Genomic DNA, 24249 nt, shown 5'->3' on the forward strand with positions numbered 1-24249 from the left:
TACATGGAGCTTAGAAAAATAGAGGGCTATGGGTAAGCCTAGGTCGTTCTAGGACATGTTCACCACAGTTTTGTGGGCCAAAGGGCCTGTATTGTGCTGTAGGTTTTCTATATTTTTCTATGTTTGTACAGCCCCAGAATAGAGGGAACTCCTTTTCGATTGGAGATGAGGAGGAATTTCTTGAGCCAGAGAGGTGAATTGTGGAATTCGTTGCCACAGGCGGCTGAGGAGGCCAAGTCATTGTGTATATTTAAGGCAGATTAGGGATATTTAAGGTTGATAGATTCTTGATTAGTCAGGGCATGAAGGGATAGAGGGAGAAAGCAGGAGATTGGGGCTGAGAGGGAAATGGATCAACCATGATGAAATGCAGACTTGATGGGCTAAATGGCCTAATTCTGTTCCTATTTCTTACGGCCTTATGTAGTGATGAAATTAAAGAGAGCTTTTATATTGATCTTGGTTGATTTATGAACACAGTATGTTGGATTAACTCTTCCTGATGTGCAATGACCCCAACAACTGGAAAGGGGCACGAGGATATCGCAGTGAACTCAACACCAATAGCTTACTGCTGCTCATCTTCTGCGCCAAGAATGACTTGGCTATCACCAGCACCCTCTTTAGACAGGCTGATAAATACAAAACAACGTGGATGCACCCCAGGTTCAAGCAATGGCACTTGATTGATTGCATCATCTGTCATGGACGGGACACTCATGGTTTCAAGATCACTAGAGCAATACGTGGAGCGGAGTGCTAGTCTGATCATTTCCTGTTTAGATCAATGAACATCATCCAACTGCACCAAAAGAAACCAAAAGTGATCTGACAATCTGTTGATATTGACAAGGTGCAGCGCCATAAACATCAAGAGCAAAATGCAGTCTTGATGGCGCATTGGTGTCCTATAGGTCCCTGAAGAGAAGCGTAGCACAGAAGTGTGAGCATCGAAAGAGGAAATCAGAAAAGTCAGCCCTCAGACCGTAAAAGAGAGTGCATCAGGATTGGTTTGCTGAAAATGATGAAAATATCACCAGGATACTGGAAGAGATGCAGAAGACATTTCTTACATGGCAGAACCACAATTCTTCCATGCCGAAATGGCATCACTTCATACATCTTCAGGGGCCAGCACAGACTGTGCTACGCAGAATGTGAACTGAACAGCGGGAGAGAAAGGTGGAGGAAATCCAGTGCTATGCTGACATCAAAAACTTTAAGATGTCCTTCAGTGCCATCAAAGCAATCTATGGACCACACAAGGCATGCTCCACACCCCTTCCGACAGCAGATGGCACGGTCCTGCTCAGAGAGAAAAGGAGCATTAACAACAGGTAGAGAGAACAACTCAGCAACTTTTTTCAACAGACCTTCTACCAGAGACCAGCCTGCACTTAATCAGATCCCCCAAATACCCACTGTCAATAGCCTTACCCTCCCTCCTACAATGGTTGAGGTCAAACAAGCTATCGCTTGCTTAAATTCTGGAAAAGCCTCTGGGAAGGACAGAATCCCTGCTGAGATCTTCAAGTCAATGGGTCCATTTGCACTAAGGGCCTTCCATGACATTCTGACGAGCATCTGGGATGACGATGACGTGTCCAGGGAATTCCGAGACTCCTTGATCGTACTGCTTTTCAAGAACAAAGGCAGCAAAGTTGACTGTGGTAACTACCACAGCATCTTGCTGCTGTCGATCACCGGGAAGATCCCAGCCGCCATCATTCTCAACCACCTACACTACCATATCAGAGACGAACTTGCCCAAGACACAGTGTGGGTTCCGCCTGGGAAGAAGCACCATTTATATGATGCTTGCTGTCCATCAGGTGCAAGAAAAATATCTCGAGTTGAACCTGGATCTCGATATTGCCTTCATAGATTTAACTAAGGCATTACCCAAAGTGTTCTGGACACTCTTGTCGAAGTTGGGATGCCCACGTAAATTCGTCCATCTTACTCACCGCCTCCACGGTGATATAACTGGCCTTGTCCTCTCAAATGAGGAAGCCTCAGAGCTGTTCGAAAATCACATGCATTAAGGGCGTGTGCTGGTCTCTGTGCTGTTGTAAGATTTTTCATATGCATACTCAACCACACGGTCAGAAACCTTGAACATAGGGTGTACTTACAATACAAACTTGATGGATAATTGTTTGATCTGTATTGCCTAAAATCTAAATCTAAGCTAGTTAAGAGAACCATCCTTGAAGCACTCTATGCAGATGACTGCATTCTAATGGCCCACGCTGAATCTGATCTGCAACTGGTTATTGAGAGATTCGCAGCTACCTCACGTCTGTTTGTCTTCACCATCAGTTTGGACAAAATAAAGGCCTTATTTCAGCCTGCTCCTGAATCCACTGCTCTGCGACATTCCATCACCATCAAAGGCACAACACTGAAAGTAGTAAAGGAATTTAAATACCTCGATAGTGCCATCTCCAATGATGGATCCTTGGATAAAGAAATCAACAGCTAGTCAGAGCCTGGACCATGTGTTAAGCCAGCAGAATACCCGGATGTCCACTAAGATCAACTTGTACAAGGCTGTTGTCCTCACGAGCTTCCTGTATGGTTGTGAAACATGGACCGTATACAAAAGGCAATTCAATTGAGGGAGCTCTTCCACATGCACAGCTTGAGATCCATTATAGTGTCCACTAACAGGACCATATCACAAGCCAGTAAGTCCTCAATAGGGCAAAGACTACCAGTATTGAAGCCATGATCCTGAAAGCACAACTTCATTGGACCAGACATGTTATAAACATACTCCCTAAGTAATAGCACTATGGCTAGTTATCACAGGAAAGCAGAAACTGTGGTAGACCTCATAAGACTCTGAGAAAGCCATCATTGCTTATAGTGGGCTTGCTCCCCGGTGTTTGGAACACAGGGCACAAGACAGAACTGGTTGGCACGCCTTGATTAAACTTGTTCACACCAACTTAGAAGATAGGCATCACGTGGACCTGGAGATCGCCCAGCAGAAGAGGAAAGCAGCAGCAACAGCTGTGCCTACAAAATTAGGACAACTCCCTTGTCTCCTCTGTGAACACCTATGCCGTTGAAGGGTTGGCCTCTAAAGTCACCTCCAAGCACACATCAGATAAATTGCACAAACACAATTGTCACCGTTGAAATCGATGGACAACCAACATGTATGGCATGTTTGCTCTTATGAGCTAAGCCATTCAGCTTAAGAGTCAGAAAGTTATATTGCAGCTTTATAAAACTCTAGTTGGGCCACATCTGGAGTGTGACATTCAATTATAGTTGCTCCGTCATAGGAAGAATGTTGAGATTTTAGAGAGGGTGCAGAAAAGACTTATCAAGATTCTGTCTGGATTAGAGGGCAGGTACTATAAGGAAAGGATAGACAAAATAGGGTTATTTTCCCTGAAAAAGCAGAAGACAAAGGGAGACCTGGCATATGAATATACAGAGAATAGAGATATATGGACTATTTGCAGGGAGAAGTGATTGGTTCCATTAGATGTCACTACCTTAATTCGTACAGTACAACACCACGGGCAAAACGGACTATTCCTGCACTGTGCTGTTTTGTATGTTCTGTGTTCTAAAATGTAGTTGGTGTGACCTGAGCAAGTAAATGTAGTCATGTTATAGATAACCCTCACAGCTGCCACGGTGCACTAATAATGAAAGGAATGAATGTTGTGGATAGTGGATAAGGTTTGTTCTGTATGGTGTTGAGCATTAACAAGTCTGTACTCATCTGATATCCTTGAGGTGATAGAAGGTATGTTACCCAGCTCCTGGCCTGTAATTATACAATGGCTAAAACGTTGAAGTGAACAGTGAGCTTCAGCTCGATAAGCCAGGAGTATGTACATGTGCTTTGAACTCCGCCCAACAGAAGCTCTCTGCCATCTGTGTTGGAAAACTTCTGCCTCCAGATGCATTGCTCATTGTACATTTGGAGACAGGAGAAACACTCCCAGGAACCAAAGGGCAATCACCCTCCCTGCAGACCCTTTCTCTCATTTATTCTTCAGGCTCCCCTGGGGGAGGGGCTCTCTCCTATCACTTTTGATTTCCAGCCGGGAGCTCAGCCACAATAAACAACAATAAAAGTTACCATGACCTCAGCACAAGCTCAGAGTTGCAGTACATTTCAACCTACATTCTTCAAAATGTAACACGGTCCCCAGCAAAACTGCAAGTAATTGATGATGCCTTTCAATGGTGCAGATGCAAGGCTTGATTCTGTTGTTCAAACCTGATTTCCTTGTGCGGTTCACACAGGGTGGCAATTGCATATTGGTCAATCAATTTAATGGGAAAGCCACAAATTGACCTTTGCACTTGGATTGGCATCATCCGTGCGTGCTCCATGTATTTTCACCTGTGCAATCTTGTAATGCAGTTTGTCCGCTTTAAGATCACAACAATATTCCATTATCGATTTTACATTAGAAATTATTTGCCTACTGCATAAAGAACATACACTTTATTACTGAATTTCTCAGCCAGTATATATTCATTCTAAGCTAAATCTCCATTGGCATACCGTTGAGCTAATTAAAAGTGTAAGACTTCAGTATGCGAATATGTATTTAATATAATGTGAAGTGCAATCATAGCACCACAGACTGATGAATAAGCTGCTCTGAAAAAAGGTGCAATGTTCACACTAGATTTTAACTTCACACTCTGAAGCTCCCAGCCAAATCAGCAAGTCTAAACAGCTGTTTACACTCAGTAATTTACACTTGAATCAGGTCCAAATTCTCTTGGAAACAAAGAAGTACTGTAGGTAACTTTTGTTCAGTGAGAAGCACCTCTCTTGTGCCGTAGCATGAATCCACAGGGCGTGCTGTGCCTGAATCAAATTACTGAAGGAAGAGTTTTATTCTCGTGTAAAAAGCCTCCATCGTACCTTGTAAAGGGTAGGCCCCATTCCCTTCCTCCCTAATCCTCCGCAAAGTAGATACGACCAAAATTGAAATAGCTGAATGATTGTACTCCAAGATTCAGTGGTGAATTGGTCTGAATCCAGTCAAATTAATAATTCCAAAATAGTTTGCTGTGGGTATTCTGACCTTGGATTGAAGTAATTCACATTTGCTAACTCCTACAGTTCATTCAAGAGACACTTGTCATCATTTTGGGTCCTTGATGGATGGGAGAGAACAGCTGAGGCAACTCATTTGGTACTGTCTTGTTAATATTCAGCATATTATCATTGTACAAAACCAAAGGGAGTTATGACTTGGATCTAGTCTCAGAATTGCATTCGAAGGGTGTGGGAAGATCACAGTCTTGTGATGAAAATGAAATTAATTTCCTGATCTCAACACTATGACAGGCGTATATGAATACAAAGCAATTGTTCCAGTTCCACTGCCTACTTTTACAAAATTAAGAGCAGAGATTTCCAGAGGGAGGAAAACAATAACCTATTGTGAATACTGCTCATAATGAAAGATAGCATCAACTCCAAAGATCATACTTGAAATCAACATGTTGATCATTACAGTTAGTTTCTGCAGTTCCCAAACTTGAAGTTGGAGCTCTCTCTCTTCACTTGTAATCAAATCTTCTTGCATTAGTTTAATCCCATTGGTATGGCTAAGAATTTGACAGGAAAATTTCAGTTTTGCACTGATCATTTTTTTAATTTTGTTTAAATAAAACTGGCTGTAGCATTTGTTGTTCTGAAAAATAGACTTCCCAAGTGGGTTGCTTAAACCTTCAGATAGAAATTTGATAGTTCTTGGGTGAGATACTAGACAAAACAAGCACCTGAGGTCTATCACCTTTGTAGAAATTATATGACCCTTGCCCAGTATTAAAAAGAATTATAATGGGGTTTTTTTTGTATACAGCACATCTGTCCTCACTTACAAATTATTCCATGACCTGCCTCCACTCTGCCTCTGCCCCTGCCTGACTCAAACTCTCTGCTCTTGCTCTGGGCTATTCTGAAATTCCCCACTCCAAAGTTAGATGTAGTTGTTTATCCTTCAAATTATCACAGGCTTAAATTGTCTTTAAACTATATATTGCTGCATCTCCCCATTACTTCAAAAACACCTTGTCATCTTTACATCCCTGCATTATCATTTCCCCCTGCTCTGATAATTCCTATTTCAGTTGAAGTCCACCTCAAAATGCTAAGGTAGGCCTTTCAACCCCTCAAAATTATACTGCTATGTAGCAATAAAATATTTGATCTTTGCCTCAGCAGCACTTTCCTGCCTTACATCCATATACTGTACTTAGATTCTTTTCTTTAATATCCAAAAGTATGTAATCTATTTCTTGAATATAGCTAGTAACTAAGCCTCCATAATTGTCATGAGCATAGAATTCCAGAAATTCATCACCCTCATAGTGAAAAAAAATTTCTTATCTCAACTGATCCCTAATTTTGATCAATAGGTCTAGTCACTATAGCCAGGGGAATTATTAATTAAACATCCACACTGCCAAGCCTTATGTGTTGCAATAAGATCACCTCACTCTTCAAAACTCAAGGAAGCTCGTGCCCAGGGTGCTTAATCTTTGTGTCATCCCTTCAGCACAAGTATCTCCTTCTTCAGTACACAGAATTTCAGGCACAAGATCATCAGGCACTTACAAAATTGCAGTAAGAGTCTTTACACTTGTAATCAAATTGTCTTAAAATTAAGGCCAGTATACTATTTACCTTCCAAATTACTAGCTGCACTTGTACATCAGCTTTTGATGATTCATTTAAAGGAGCAACCGAATGCCTCTGAGCATAAACACTATTCAGTCTCTCTCTAATTAAAAAATATTTTTCTCCATCAAAGTGGATAACTTCATATTACACTTTATCCAATTTGTCCTCATCCATTCATTTAGCCTTTTTTGCATCTCCCTGAAACCTCCCTGCTCTGTCCTCAGAAACTCAATCAACCTTGTATCTTCAGCAAATTTGCAGATACAGTGGCATGCAAAGGTTTGGACACCCCAGTCAAAATTTCTGTTACCGTGAATAGCTAAGCGAGTAAAAGATGAACTGATTTCCAAAAGGCATAAAGTTAAAGATGACACATTTCTTTAATATTTTAAGCAAGAACACTTTTTTATTTCCATCTTTTACAGTTTCAAAATAACAAAAAGGAAAAGGGCCCGAAGCAAAAGTTTGGGCACCCTGCATGGCAGTACTTAGTAACACCCCCTTTTGGCAAGTATCACAGCTTGTAAATGCTTTTTGTAGCCAGCTAAGAGTCTTTGAATTCTTGTTTGAAGGATTTTCCCCCATTCTTCCTTGCAAAAGGCTTCTAGTTCTGTGAGATTCTTGGGCCGTCTTGCATGCACTGCTCTTTTGAGGTCTAGCCACAGATTCTCGACGATGTTTAGGTCAGGGGACTGTCAGCGCCATGGCAAAACCTTCAGCTTGCACCTCTTGAGGTAGTCCATTGTGGATTTTGAGGTGTGTTTAGGTTCATTATCCTGTTGTAGAAGCCGTTCTCTTTTCATCTTCGGCTTTTTTACAGACTGTGTGATGTTTGCTTCCAGAGTTTGCTGGTAGTTAATTGAATTCATTCTTCCCTCTACCAGCAAATGTTCCTCGTGCCGGTGGCTGCAACACAAACCCAAAGCATGATTGTTCCATCCCTGTGCTTAACAGTTGGAGAGGGGTTCTTTTCATGAAATTCTGCACCCTTTTTTCTCCAAACATACCTTTGCTCATTGCGGCCAAAAAGTTCTACCATAACTTCATCAGTCCACAGGACTTGTTTCCAAAATGCATCAGGCTTGTTTAGATGTTCCTTTGAAACTTTTGAATAGAACTTTTTGACAATGAGCAAAGGTATGTTTGGAGAAAAAAGGGTGCAGAATTTCATGAAAAGAACCTCCTCTCCAACTGTTAAGTATGGGGGTGGATCAATCATGCTTTGGGCTTGTATTGCAGCCACCGACACGGGTAACATTTACTGGTAGAAGGAAGAATTAATTCAATTAAATACCAGCAAACTCTGGAAGCAAACATCACACCATCTGTAAAAAAGCCGAAGGTGAAAAGAGAATGGCTTCTACAACAGGATAATGAACCTAAACACACCTCAAAATCCACAATGGACTACCTCAAGAGGTGCAAGCTGAAGGTTTTGCCATGGCCCTCACAATCCCCTGACCTAAACATCATCGAAAATCTGTGGATAGACATCAAAAAAGCAGTGCATGCAAGATGGCCCCAGAATCTCACAGAACTGGAAGGCTTTTGCAAGGAAGAATGGGCAAAAATCCCCCAAACAAAAATTGAAAGACTCTTAGCTGCTACAAAAAGCGTTTACAAGCTGTGATACTTGCCAAAGGGGGTGTTACTAAGTACTGACCATGCAGGGTGCCCAAACTTTTGCTTCGGGCCCTTTTCCTTTTTTGTTATATTGAAACTGTAAAAGATGGAAATAAAAAAGTGTTCGTGTTAAAATATTAAAGAAATGTGTCATCTTTAACTTTATGCCTTTTGGAAATCAGTTCATTTTTTACTCATTTAGCTATTCACAGCAACACAAATTTTGACCAGGGTGCCCAAACTTTTGCATGCCACTGTACTGACGTCAGTCCCCTCAACCACATCATATAGATTGATATAGATTGTGAGCAGGTGGGACCCATGCTGATCCCTTACAGCGCTTGACACAAAAAAATGGGCTGTTTCTACCTATTCTATGCTTTATTATATCCAGTAACCTCAGTCCATGTCAGTATATCATCCCTCATTGTATGTACTCTAACTTTGGTTAATGAGCTTCCGTATTGAAGGCCTTCTGAAAATCCATAAGCATCACAATCACTGATTCTTCCTTTCCAACTTTGCTATTTACAGACTTGAAAATCCCTAACAGATTTGTCAAACATGATTTCCCTTCCATACATCTATGTTAGCATGGCTCAATCCTATAAGTATTTACTAAGTGCACCAATACGAGTTCCTTTGTAATAGATTCCAGCATTTTTCCTGACATTTCAAACTGCTTTAGTGCATTCAGAAATCACAAGTTAATAATGGTCTTCAATCCAAAACCAGTGTTGTGATACTAATCCTGCCATTGTGTTGATTTGACTGTGTTGTGGTCTCAAAGCATAATTGTCTTCAAGAAGCAATATTTGCTGGACATTTTGGTTTGATGACAACATAAACACAACAATCTGTGCATTGCGTCCAAATGTATTAATGCTATACAAGTACATGACATGCCAGTGATAGATTATTGTTGTGAAACCACAGCTGTGAGGACCCCTGCAGCACCCGATGACCCTGTGATCTCTGATCCAAGGCCGACGTCAGGCTGGCTTTCAAGAAGGTGAACGCACACAAGGTGACTGTGGCCAGTTGGAGTATCCCATAAGGCTCTGCAAACCCTGTGCTACCCAGCTGGCGGGGCTATTCAAAGATATCTTCAACTTCTCATTGCTTATGGGCGGAAGTTCCCAATTATACCATTGCCCAAGAGGAGCAGTGCGAGCTGCCTTAACAACTACCATCCAGTAGCATTCACGTCTACGGTGATGAAAGGCTTTGAGAGGTTGGTCATGGCTAGAATCAGCAGATTCTCAGAAAGGTCCTGGAGCCTCTGCAATCTGCATATTGCCACAAAAGGTTTACTGCAGTCATGATCGCAATGGCTCGCCATTCAGGGGTCTTGGATCTCTTAGACAATACAAATACCTATGTCAGGAAGCTGTTTATTGACTATAGCTCAGAATTTAATACCATTATTTCTACAGTCCTGATCTGAAAGCTACAGAACCTAGTCCTCTGTATCTCCCTCTTCAACTGGATCCTCCACTTCTTAACTGGAAGACTACCATCTGTGTGGATTGGAAATAGCATCTCCACCTAGCTGGCAATCAAAACTGCTACACCGCAGAGGAGTGTGCTCTACTCTCTCTATACCCACGACTGTGTAGCTAAGCACAGCTCAAACGCCATTTATAAACCTGCTGATGATACAACCATTGTTGGCAGAATTTCAGGTGGTGTTGAAAGGGTGTACAGGAGTGAAATATACCAGTTAGTTGAGTGATGTCACAGCAACAATGTCAGCAAGACCAAGGAGCTAATTGTGGACTTCAGAAAGAGTAAGACAAGGGATCACAAACCAATCCTCATAGAGGGATCAGAATTGGAGGCAGTGAGCAATTTCAAGTTCCTGGGTGTCAAAATCTCTGTGGACCTAACCTGATGCACAGTATTGATGCAGCTATAAAAAAGGCAAGACAGTGGCTATATTACGTTCAGAGTTTGAAGAGATCTGGTTTTCAACTAAAGCATTCAAAAACTTCTACACGTGTATCATGGAGGGCATTCTGACTGGCTGCATCACTGTCTGGTATGAGGGGCAGCAATTGCACAAGATCGAAGCAAGCTGCAGAAGCTTGTAAAATTAGTCAGCTATTTCATGGGTACTAGCCTCCACAGTATCCAAGACATCTACATGGAGTGGAGCCTTAGGAAGGCAGCATCCATGATTAAGGACCCCCAGCTCCCAGGACATGCCCTCTTTTCATTGGTACCGCCGGGAAGGAAATACTGAATCCTGAAGGCACAAACTCAGCGATTCAGGAACAGCTTTTTCCCCACTGCCACCTAATTTCTAAATGAACCCATGAACACTACCTCCCTACTGATATCATTTTTTTCCCGTTACTTAATTTTTTTTTACTTAACTATTTAATAGATATAAGACCATAAGACATAGGAGCAGAATTAGGCCATTCAGTCCATCAAGTATGCTCTGCCATTCCATCATGGCTGATCCCGGATCCCACTCAACCTGCCTTCTCACCATATCGTTTGATGCCCTGACCGATAAGGAAACGATCAACTTCTGCCTTAAATGTACCCTTAGACTTGACCTCCACCACAGTCTGTGGCAGAGCATTCCAAAAATACACTACTCTCTGGCTAAAAAAATTACTCTTTACCTCTGTTCTAAAAGCTCGCCCCTCAATTCTGAGGCTGTGCCCTCTAGTTCCGGATAACCCCACCCGAGGACACATCCTCTCCATATCTAATCATTTCAACATTCAGTAGGTTTCAATGAGATCTCCACACATTCTTCCAAATTCCAGTGAGTACAGGTCTAAAGCTGCCAAACACTCCTCATTCCGGAATCATCCTTGTGAACCTCCTCTGAACTCTCTTCAATGACAGACAACACATCCTTTCTGAGATACGGGACCCAAAACTGTTGACAATACTCCAAGTGCAGCCTGACTAGTGTCTTATAAAGCCTTAGCATTATCTCCTTCTTTTTATATTCTATCCCCCTTCAAATAAATGCCAACATTGCATTTGCTTTCTTTACCACAGACTCAATCTGTAAATTAACCTTCTGAGAGTCTTGCACGAGGAATCCCAAGTCCCTCAGCACCTATGATGTTTGAACTTACTTCCTATTTAAATAATAGTCTGCACTATTGTTCCTTTTACCAAAATGTATTATCATACATTTTCCAACACTGTATTCCATCTGCCACTTTTTTTGCCTATTCTTCCAATTGTCTAAGTCCTGCTAAAATCACACAGTTTCCTCATTACCACCTACCCCTCCACCTATCTTTGTATCATCTGCAAAATTTGCCATAAAGCCATCAATTCATTTTCCAAATCATTGACAAACAATGTGAAAAGTAGCAGTCCCAATACTTGTAATATTGATGTGACTCGGACACCGCTGTAGACTGAACAACCCCGTTTAGTCACCAGACTTCCATTTTGACTTCTCTGCGTCCTGACATCATACGCACTCTGATGCTACGAATACTCACACAATACATTACATCCCCCTTCTCAAGATTTTTTTTTACAACACTGTGAATTACCAAAGCAATGCCTCTAGGTATGCCCTTCTTACAGTGCAACAACCATGACATAAACTAAAAAAATCTTACCTTCTTGTACTGTATTCTGCATTGTATCTTACAATATTAACAGCAGAGTATTTCTTTTACTAACATAGACTAATAAACCTTTCATTTCACACCTTGGAACTTATGACATGTGTGACTTTTCCTCAAACTGTATGTCTAGTCTCTGTATCTAGCTGGAAGTTTGACTTGTCTCCCAGACCGTGTGTGATACAACTGTGACTGTGCTTGACCTTCATCCGTGTCAGTCTCTCGACTGACCTCTGTGTCTTTGCGGTCTGCATCACTCTTGCTGTCGTTTGTTTCCATGTCTGTATACGTGGAAATGTCCTGTGCATCTGTACGTGGAAACTCCCTCTCGCCTTCAGCAGATGCTTCCTGTTCCTCCTGTAGACTCTTCCATCCGGCGTGCAAACTATGAAGGATCTTGGTTGCTGATGTCTGTTCACAACCACAGCTGGTTGCCAAGTGTCTCCTCTCTGTATTCTGACATTTTCACCCGTATGCAGATTTGGCAACTGTCTTGTATGTCTGTCATAGTAGCTCTTTTGCTTTATTTGCTTGTACTTTTGCTTGTCATGTACTTAAGCATTACCTTCAGGAGTCAGTAGAGTTGTGGATGTTGGCAGTTTGGACTTCAGACGACGTCCCATCAACAGCTGAGCAGGAGAGAACCCCACACCCTCAATCGGTGTGTTGCGGTATTCAAGCAGAGCAATGTAAGGGTCACCGTTGCTGCTTTGTGCCTTCTTGAGCATGTTCTTGACAGTTTGTACAGTTCTTTCTGCTTGTCCATTAGACTGAGTGTGCCCTGGACTGGAAGTAACATGTTGAAATTCCCAGCTTTCTGAGAACCCTCTGAACTCACCACTGGCATATTGTGGACCATTGTCACTAACGACAATATCTGGAATACCATGTCTTGCGAATGTCGACTTCATCGTGGTTATGACACCTCGACTGGACTTGTCACTTAACTTGGTGATCTCCGGATATTTTGAATAGTAGTCCACACAAAGCAGATATTCTGCACCATTGTAGTGAAAGAGATCTGTGCCAATCTTCTCCCATGGTCTTCCTGGTAGTGGGTGGGGCAGCAGAGGCTCTCTTGGATTGCTGTTTTTGTTTTCATTACAGACAGCACACTGAGACACAATGTCCTCAATCTGAGTTGACGTGCCTGGCCAATAGAGAAGGTCCCTCGCTCTTTCTTTACATTTCACTCTCCCCAGGTGTGACTCATGAATTCTGTTGAGCATCTCCTGTCTCATTTGGTTTGGTACGATGAGTTTTGCTGTTTTGAACGTTAGTCCTGATGCATAGCTGATTTCCTCTTTAAATGTCCAATACTTCTGCCTTTCCTTTGGAACATCTTTTCTTTCTGTTGGCCATCCATTCATTGTAATGTCCATTAGCATTTGCATTTCAGGATCATCTGCAGTCGCTTTCCTGAACATGTTCAACTTCTCCTCAGAGATGGGTAGCTGAGGTGTAACCCAGTTGACCTCCAGCTTTCTTCCTAGCAACTCTTCCTTTTGCTCTTTGAGGTAAGCACGGCTCAAAGCATCAGCGATGTACTGTTCTTTTCCTGGCTTATAGGTGACTGAGAGAGTGTACCTCTGTAGCCTGAGACACATCCTTTGCAGCCTCGAAGGAGCTTGGTGGAGTGGCTTTTTGAAGATGCTCTCCAGTGGTTTGTGATCACTCTCAACCTGGATTTCTTTGCCATATACATATTGGTGGAACTTCTCGCACCCATACTATGGCGAGAAATTCCTTCTCGATTTGAGCATATCGGCATTGACAGTCCATAAGTGCTCGTGATCCATACGCCACAGGCCTCCCATCCTGCAGTATAACAGCTCCTATTCCTTCCGAACTGGCGTCCACAGACATCGTCACTGGTTTATTGACATCATAGAACTTGAGTGCTGGTGCATTGGTAACCAACTGTTTCAATGTGTCAAAACTTCTCTTTTGTTCGTCTTCCCAATGTCATTCAGTGTTGCCCTCTAGTAGCTTTCAGAGTGGAGCGCTGACCTCTGATAATTTGGGAATGAATTTGGCAAGATACTGTATCATGCCCATGAACCTCAATAGTTCTTGCTTGTCCTTGGGTGGTGGTAGCTGTACCACAGCTCTGAACTTTTCAAAATCATCTGGTTTTAGCCCATCAGCGTGAGTACATGACCTATGTATTTGATCTCTGTAGTTCTGATCTTACATTTACTTTTGTTCAGTTTTAGGTTGTACTCACGTGCTCTCTCCAGGAGCTTCCTCAGTCACTGATCACTTTCCTCAATTGTGTCACCCCATATCAGCAAATCACTAATGATGTTGCCCACCCTGCCCAGGCCTTCAATCATTTGTGCCACGGATCTCTGGAATACCTCTGATGAAGAAGAAATCCCAAAGGGTAGACACAGGAAACGATATCTCCCTATGGCGTGTTGAAAGTGCATAATTTGGAACTTTCTTCATCCGGCTTGATCTGCCAAAAACCTTAATTTGCATCTAATACTGAAAAGTATTTTGCATTAGGTATGCAGGGGACAACCTCTTCAACCATGAGCAGCGGATAGTGCTCCCTTTTGATGGCTTGGTTGAGATCTTGTGGATCCATGAAAATCCTTGTCTTTTTTTCTGTGACCACGGTCACCATACTATTCACCCAGTCGGTCAGTTCTATTTGTCTTGTTATGACTCCCATCCGTTCCATTCAGTGTAGCTCCTCCACTACTCAATCCCTGAGAGCTACTGGAATCTTTCTCGGGACATGCACGACTGGTGCAATAGTTGGATCAATCTGGATATGGTGTTTCCCTGGTAAACATCCTAATCCAGAAAACAAGTCATCAAAGTCTTTGAGAATGTCATTCTCTTTTTCAACACCATAGATTCGCTTCACCAGGCCTAGCTTTGTGCATGTTGCTTTGCCCAGTATTGCTGGAACATGTTGCTGCACTATTTCAAACTCGATCTTGTATTTTTGATCTTTGTACACACAGGTGAGTGCTTTTTTGCCCAGTGGCGCCGTCTTGTGGCCCAAATATGCAACAAGCTTGCAGGTGGATTTTTCCAGTCTTCCTCTGATGTCCAGTGAGTTGAATGTTTCTGCCGACATTACATTGCACTTTGCCCCAATGTCAAGCTTAAATGTCATTTTACTCCTGTTTATTATCAGATCTTGGGTCCAATCATCTTCATCCTCCATCTCTGCATTGTCAATATTCTTGATGCATACCTCCTGTTCCACTTCAACTGTGCCAATGAACATGTCACTGTTGCCCTCACTCTGTTCCACAGCATGCATTTTCCTCGCTTGCTCCTTCGATTTGCACATCTTTGTAAAGTGAGTTCTTTTCTGGCATAACTTGCATGTCTGACCAAAGACTGGACATGTTCTGTATCCATGTTTATAACCACACCTGTTGCAATTAACTTCCTTTTGATCATCCTGTGGAGCTGGCTTTGTTCTACTCTTGTTAGTTTTCACAGTTTTATTTTGTGCACTTCAATCTCTTCATTGAGCACTTTAACCTGACTTGATGTGATCTCACTGGCACGGCAAACATCAATCGCCTTTTCTAATGTAAGATCCGCCTCTCTCAATAGCCTGCCTCTCACTCGATCATCCCGTATGCCGTATACCATCCTGTCACGTATTAAAGAGTCAAACAGTTGTCCAAACTCAGTCTTTTGCCTTGCTCTTCAAATCTGTTACGTAGGCGTCTATGGTCTCTATTGGTCCTTGAGCCCTCGTGAAAAACCGGTGTCGGATGTACGGTAAGTTTTTTCTCCGTTCGCAGTAATCTTGAAACTTTTTCTTCAACACTTCAATTTTATCTTGCTCATCGTTTTAGATGACAAACGTGTTGCAAACCTTTATTGGCTCTTCTCCCGCCACACGCAGAAACGTAGCACATTGCACTTTCTCCGTCTTTTCAGATACGCCGCCAGTGGTGCAAAACAGCTCTAACTTCTGGATCCATATTTTCCAGTTCTCAGCAAGATTACCTTGTAGGCTTAAACTTGACGGTGGCTGTAACTGTGATATCTTTTATGTGTCTTCTCTTCCTTTTTTTTTCACAATTTCTTCTGACACCATGTAATATTGATATTGATGTGACTCAGACAACGCTGTAGATTGAACAGCCCGTTTATTCACCAGACTTCCATTTTTACTTCTCTATGTCCAGACATCATACGCACCCTGACACTACGAATACTCACACAATACATTACAATACTGATCCCTGAGGAACACCACTAGTCATTGGCAGCCAACCAGAAAAAAAAACACTTTATTCCCACTTGCTGCCTCCTGCCTGTCCTATCCATGGCAACATCTTTTCTGTAATGCCATAGGATTTTATCTTGTTAATCAGCCTCTTGTGTGCCACCTTATCAAGTGCCTTCTGAAAATCCAAGTAAATGACATCCACTACCGCTCCTTTGTTCACCCTACTGGTTACTTCCTTGAAGAACTTCGATTTGTCAGGCAAGATTTCCCTTTACGGAAACCATGCTGACTTTGACATATTTTATCATTATTCTCTAAGTACCCCAAATCACATCCTTAATAATAAACTCCAAAACTTTCCCAGCCACTGAGGTCAGCTAACTAGCCTATAATTTCCATTCTTTTGTCTTCCTCCCTCCTTAAAGAGTAAAGTGACATTTGCAATCTTCCAGTCTTCTGGGACCAAGCCAGAATCAAGTGATTCTGGAAAGGTCATGACCAATGCATCCACTATCTCTTCAGCAACCTCTCTCAGGACTCTGGGATGCAGTCAATCTGATCCAGGTGAGTTATCCACCTTAAGATCTTTGAGTTTACCTAGCACTTTTTCCTTTGTAATAGCAATGGCACTCACTCCTGCTCCCTGACACTCACGGACCTCTGGCATACTGCTAACGTCTTTCACAGCGAAGACAGACGCAAAGTACCCATTAAGTTCATCTGACATTTCTTTGTCCCCCAATACTACCTCACCAGCATAATTTTCCACTGGTCCAACATCAGCTCTCACCTCCCTTTTACTGTTTATATAACTTTTGGTATCCTGCCTTATATTATTGGCTAGTCTGCCCTCATATTTCATCTTTTCCCTCCTTATAGCTTTTGTAATTGCCATTTGTTGGATTTTAAAAGCTTCCCAATCATGCAACTTCCCACTCATTTTTGCTACCTTATATGACCTTTCCTTGAGTCTTATGCAGTCCTTAACTTTCCTTGTCAGACATAGTTGCCTACCCCTGCCATTTGAGAACTACTTCTTCTGTGGGACATATCTATCCCGCACCTTGTGAATTATTCCCAGAAACTTCAGCCATCTCTCCTCTACCGTCACCCTGCCAGTATCCTTCTCCAATCCACCTGGGCAATCTCTTCTCTCATGCCTCTATAATTCCCTTTATTCCATTGCAATACTGATACATGTGACTTATGCTTCTCCCTCTCAAATTGCAATATGAATTCAACCATATTACGATCACTGCTTCCTAATAGTTACTTTATGTTAAGCTCCCTAATAAGTTCTTGGTTATTACACAACACCCAATCTAAGATAGCCATTCTCCAAAAAGGCTCATGCACAAGCTGCTCTAAAAGCCATCTTGTAGGCATTCAACAAATTCCCTCACTTGTGATCTGACACCAATCTGATTTTCCCAATCCCCTTGCATATTGAAGTCCTCCATTACAATTGTGACATTACCCAGATCCCTTTGCAATCTCAACCCCACATCTTGGCTACTATTTGGAGGCCCATATATGATTCCCATAATGTTTTAATTTCACCCTTGAGCTTCTTAACTCCACCCACAAAAATTCAAAATTCTGTAATATATAATTATATAATGTATATTGTAATTTATTTATCATGTATTTCATTGTACTGCTGCCATAAAGTTAACAAATTTCATGGCATATGCCAGTGATATTAAACCTGATTCTGAATCTTCCTGCCCTCGTCCAATAACAAATATAATTCCAAAAATATGTGTATAGAGTCAATCTTGCACTAAATTTTGTAGAATTCCCAGAAAATGTAAGACTGTAAATTGGATTTCAAGGACTCTGCACAATCAAAAGTCTTCACTACAAAAATACTACTTAATCAGCAATGAATTTGGCACCTTGACCACTTTCAGTTCATTTTTCAAACATTCTTTTACCTGATCACTGAATTGTCTGTGGTTCTGGCTGCACTTCATCCACGAAGAAGCCCTTGAAACTATGAGGAAGACGGGAGGAAAACAGAAACAAAATGAGAGCACCCTGAACTGGAAACACTTGCAGTATTGCTAGAATTATAAAGCTCTTCACATCTTGGTAAGTTAAAACAGAGCTACAGTACACACACTAATATCTTTGCTATCATTTGACTTTTAGCTGGAGGAAACAAGTGTTTAAGAAGAATTAAAACCCTTTATTCAGAGATACTGACTAAGGAGATGTTATGGTGCTGACATCTAGTTATTATGTGGAAAAGAAACAAAGAAAATAGAGAGAAGGCTATTCAACCCTTCAAATGGCTCCACCTTTCTGTAGTTATATCTCTATTTCTGTACTATATTCCCTTTCTTTTAAACACTTACGAATACTGGTCTTACTCTCTGCTTATATAGTCCTGTTATTCCAGGAACCAGACTAGCCAACATTTGCTGCACTCGCTCTACTTCAAGTAGATTCATCCTTATGTGAGGAGACCAACCATACTCCAGGTGCAGTCTCATGACACTTAGTCTAATTAGCGGCGGTTCTGTGGGTGAAAACACCTTGCTAATGAGAGAGGGCAGAGGAGAAAGGCCAGACTGGTTCAAGCTGACTGGAAGGTGACAGTAACTCAAATACCACCTGTTACAACAGTGGTGTGTGGAAGAGCATCTCTGATTGCACAACACATCAAGTCCTGAAGTGGATGGGCTACAGCAGCAGGAGACCACGAGCATACTGTACATTCAGTGGCCACTTTATTATGTACGGAAGGTACCTAATAAAGTGGCCACTGAGCGTATGTTTGTGAATGGTAGGGCCACAAGTACTGCACCTCAGGTTCAATTGGCAACACCCATTTATTTGCACTTGTTATTTCCTGTCAATCAGTAAATTTCAGTGCATACATTACACTACCTACAAACCCAACCCAAGTGCTGTAATTTTGTACTCAACCTTTTAAGTGAGCCTTCTAAAAGTTTATAATGCCATCCAGTTAGCCAGAAAGATCAGGGGTGAAAATAAAAAAACATGTATAGTGAAAGATCGAAGAAAAAAAGCTGCAGAATCTGGAAATCTTAAATTAGAATAGAAGTTGCTGGAAATACTCAGCAGGTCAGGCAACATATGTGGGAAGAAAACCAGAATCAACATTTCATGTCAGAAACCCTCATTAGAACTAAAACAGAAGACAAAGGAAGCTTGTATAGCTGTAAGGAGAGTGGAGGAAGCAGCTGTCTCGGATAGAGGAAAAATGGGGTGACCATTGGGATAAGCGGTAAACAATATTATCTGGTCAATGGGTAAATGGAAACAGTCGGAGAATGGGAACTTAGATTTTTTAAAAATTGTTTCTTATGAAATATGGAGCAGGAGGACATGCAAGCAGGTCAGACTGTCAGAGTATAAGAGGCCATGGACTGATAAGTTAGAGTGGTTTGTGATGAAGATTTATAGTCACATGCAGCAGGAAGCGCAGGGTTATGCCTGCGGTCTATGTGAAGTGGTTCCACAAAATGATGACTCAAAATGCATATTGTTGTACTATTTTCTTGGCAACAGGAAAGTGCAGGATCAATGTAGATTGTTTGAAAAACTGATTTCCTCTGAGAGCTGCTTCAGCTGCAAATTTGCAAAATAATAAAGATTTCCATCACTGTAACATAGTTAAACCCTGCCTATGTAACAGTGCTTTTATTATTTCTTGACTTAACTTTTCTAAAGCAGTCCTGACCAAAATCTTATCTTTTATTCAATGTAAAGTTAACCTCACACAAGATTATTTTGTTCATACCTCAGCGATTCAGGAACAGCTTCTTCCTCTCTGCCACCCGATTCCTAAATGGACATTGAATCCTTGGACACTACTTCATTTTTTTTAATATACAGTATTTCTGTTTTTTTGTACTTTTTTAAATCTATTCAATATACATAGAAACATTGAAAACCTACAGCACAATACAGGCCCTTCGGCCCACAAATCTGCGCCGAACATGTCCCTACCTTAGAACTACCTAGGTTTTACCCATAGCCCTCTATTTTTCGAAGCTCCATGTATCCATCCAGGAGTCTCTTAAAAGACCCTATTGTTTCTGCCTCCATCACCGCCACCAGCAGCCCATTCCACGCTCTCACCACTCTCTGTGTAAAAAACTTACCCCTGACATCTCCTCTGTACCTACTTCCAAGCACCTTAAAACTATGCGCTCTTGTGCTAGCCATTTCAGCCCTGGGGAAACCCCCCCTACTATCCACACAATCAATGCCTCTCATTATCTTGTACACCTCTGTCAGGTCACCTCTCATCTTCTGTCGCTCCAAGGAGAAAAGGCCAAGTTTACTCAACCTATTTTCATAAGCCATTCTCCCCAATCCAGGCAACATCCTTGTAAATCTCCTCTGCACCCTTTCTATGGTTTCCACGTCCTTCCTGTAGTGGGGCGACCAGAATTGAGCACAGTACTCCAAATGGTGTCTGACCATGGCCCTATATAGCTGCATATGTATGTATATACATAAACATACATACATAAACACGAGGAAATCTGCAGATGCTGGAATTTCAAGCAACACACATAAAAGTTGCTTTTATGTTGACTCTTGGCCCGAATCGTCGACAGTACCTCTTCCTAGAGATGCTGCCTGGCCTGCTGCATTCACCAGCAACTTTGATGTGTTGTGTGGCTGCTAAATTAACAAATGTCACATCACATGCCAGTGATAATAAACCTGATTCTGATTCTGATCCTGCATGAAGTCCACTTTGTCCATCAACAAAGCTTACTAACTTAATTGGGTCCAAGATTAGCAATGCCTCCATTTTAAAATTCTCATCCTCATTTGCAAATTCTTTGATTCTTTGCCTTCCGCTAATCTGGAACCTTCTTCAACCTCACAACCCTCAACAATTTTTGCAATCCTTCATTTCAGATCTCTTGCCTTTGCCAACTTTATTCCATGATCAATAGCTATGCCTTCAGCATCTAAATTCTGAAATTTCTTCTCTAAACGTGTCCATGTCTCTAACACAATGAAGGTGCACCTTAAGAGTTAGCTCTTTGAGCAACACATGCAAAACGCTGGAGAAACTCAGCGGGTCAGGCACTATCTATGGAAAAGAGTAAACAGTTGATGTTTTGGACTAAGATCCTTCATTAGGACTGGAAAGAAAGACGAGAAGTCAGAGCAAGAAGGTAGGGGAAGGGGAGGAAGAAGCACAAGGTAGGAGGCAATAAGAAGAGGGGGAGCAGTGAAGTAAAGAGCTGGGCAGTTGACTGGTGAAAGAAATAAAGGGCTGGAGAAGGGGGAAGCAGATAGGAGAGGGCAGAAGACCCTGGAAGAAAGGGAAGTGGGAGGAGCACCAGAGGGAGGTGATAGACATGTAAGAAGATAAGGTGAGAGAGAGAAACGGGAATGAGGAGATGATTAAGAGGAGCAATTAATGGTTTAAACATACTACTTATCTGTAGTAATTGTTTGTTGGAATCTGACCATATTTACTTGTAGGAAACTTAACTATAAGTTCTTACTTACCTGTGTATATTTACTAGGGTGAATGGAACAATGTGGTGACTGCACTGCATTTGGTTATTTTTCAGTTTCACTCCTTATTCACTACGTCATGCCATTAAACCCAAGGAGTTAGGACACTACATCCTACCTCTCATATCATTTTTGACTGGAGTTTGGTTGACTGTCCATTTGATGTTACAACACCTCAGCGAGAGCAGAGATCAGCTGGTGTTTCAACAACTGTGACTACAGGTAAAATCTCCTTACTTCTAAAAACTATATCATGGAACAAAAATAAGGCAATAATGCTTCCATATCCAGGAGCATTACTCCATGTCAGAAATCATTGAGAAGTCTCTATTTAAGAAGTTAGCTAATTTTCCTAGAATCTCAGCCACTGACCATGTCAAGTTAATGGAACTAGGAGATCTTCTCATGGAACTTCAGTGTTTTAAGGATGAGGGGTACTTGCCCGAATCTGACCTACCTGGACACTGCCTGTGGTATCAGACTCACAGTGGAAAAACTCCCCCATGGACTCCAGAAAAATGGATATACATCTCCTCCATTCAATTCCTTTGCCAGGTTCATCTGACATGAGACACACAAATAAAAAGACCCCAGCTTTACTGTTCCAAGTAGCAGCAATGCATCTGGAAAATCAGACGGTTCTTTAAAAAAAAGGACCGAGTGCTTTCCCAGTGTATATGATTAATAAACTCTTCTCAGGCTTCCAGCCGGGTACAGATACTGATTTTAACTGATGTTTCAATGACAAACTCTGTCATCTTCATCAGGATTGATGCCTGGGCATGTCTATTCTGGTGATATTTATATCCCCATCGTTTGTTCTTCCTGATTGGCTGAGAACTAACCAATCAGGTTCCACTGTCCCACCTTGTTTACAATCAGATTTCTGTTCTTACCTACAGCAAGAGCAGGTTAAAATGCTAAGGCAAAGGTCTCACTCAAGTAAGAACTGGAATTTGATAGTACCTAAGGTGAGACAGTGGAAACCTGATTGGATGAGGACTAACTAATCAAGAGGGACAGACGATGGGATATAAATACACCGGACTAGACATGTCCAGGCATCATTCTTGATGAAGATGGCAGAGTTTGTCAATAAAATGTCTGTTAAAATCGATACCTGTACCCAGCTGAAAGCCTGAGAAGTGTTATTTGTTAGACAGATCTACTTTCAAGGACTGTAGCACAAGGAGGTCCATATCTGTCCACAAGATGGAGATCTCTTCAGCTGGGGATGTGCATGTAGATGCTGTAAAAGAGCGACAGGCCAGGGAAGAGCTGTCCCATGCATAACAAGCCACACCCACTCAGGAAATGCAGGGCTTTAGGGCAAAGACTCTCATTTCTTTCACTGAAAGGCCTTTCTCAAAGAGAATGGAATGTGGCAAAGGACTGCAAAGCTACTATGAAGTGCGCCGAGTGTGATAGCACTCACCATAACACAGACCTGGCACCTCAAGCCCTCAAGACTTCTATGTCCTCATCAGACAATGGCGGGGAGGAGGAAGAAAAACCTCCAACTAAGGCTGCTGCTAACTCCCAGTGCACCGAGGTTTACGGTCCAGCGCAGGTCATTAGGTCTTTGCTCAAAGATCTGCCTCGTTAGAGCATACCCTTAAGGCCAGCATGAAAGAGCTGTCCCCATGACAACCATAGTAACCGCCCGTGAGCCAGGTCACACTACTTTGAGCTGTTTGATGTTAAAACAGCAGGAGGAGAAGATAGCAGCGCGACGCAGTGCGCGCAGCTCTCCAGTGAAATGATATCGTATCTGTTAAATAGGGGCCATGGACAATTCTGATTTGATGAAGACAGACGTGATAAGCAAAGGAACATCTGGAGAAATTTCTGAAATGCCTAGTTTGCTGCTGTTGTTACCGTGCGATCGAGAATCTCTGGAGGGAAGGCCCCAAAATCCCCGGCTTTGCCTGCTGCTGGTGATCGAGGCTGAGGTCGAAGCATTCGGATAGAGATGGTGCTCAGTACTTGGTGTCGAAGGGCCGATCAGAGCTCAAAGTTTTCGGACAACTCAGAGTCGGACTGTGGTCAGGCATGGCAGGGAGAGTTTTCTTCCTTCTCCCGTCGGCGTGAGATGTGGGACTTTCGAGAAAGTTTGAACTTTTTTACTGTGCCATGGACTGTTCTTCATCAAGTTATGGTATTGTTGCACTGTTGTAACTATATGTTATAATTATGTGGTTTTGTTAGTTTTTTCAGTCTTGGTCTGTCCTGTGTTTCTGTGATATCACACCGGAAGAATATTGTATCATTTCTTAATGCATGCATTACTAAATGACAATAAAAGAGGAATGTGTGTCCTCATAATTTAAATAAAATCTAAAAGCCACTCAACTGCATGCTCACTCAGAACCTGCACTGGTACGATCAAGACATCCAGGAAGAAGGCAGAAGGCTTCCCCATTTGAATCACTCGATGGTAAGGGCAGTTTTTCTCTCCCACCACTAATTGAGTGCAACAAGATACTCAATAATTACTCTGAAATACCAACGCCAGATGCAGCTCTTCCCCATCCACATCTGAAAAGTGTGGCAGCATACATCCCAGCGTGTGACAGTCCATCCAATCTTAGCAGGATAACAGA

General features: G+C 42.0%; 1 long non-coding RNA gene across 1 annotated transcript in view; it reads right to left on the reverse strand.

Annotated features, from left to right (window-relative positions):
• Positions 1 to 18167, reverse strand: part of LOC134353374 (uncharacterized) — a 380430-nt gene extending 362263 nt beyond the window's left edge. Inside the window, exon 1 of the long non-coding RNA XR_010019602.1 lies at positions 18064 to 18167. This is a non-coding gene — a long non-coding RNA (uncharacterized LOC134353374). The remainder of the gene's footprint in view (positions 1 to 18063) is intronic.
• Between the last annotated feature and the right edge of the window lie 6082 nt (positions 18168 to 24249).

Source organism: Mobula hypostoma, chromosome 10 (assembly GCF_963921235.1).
Source record: "Mobula hypostoma chromosome 10, sMobHyp1.1, whole genome shotgun sequence".
Lineage (NCBI taxonomy): Eukaryota > Metazoa > Chordata > Chondrichthyes > Myliobatiformes > Myliobatidae > Mobula > Mobula hypostoma.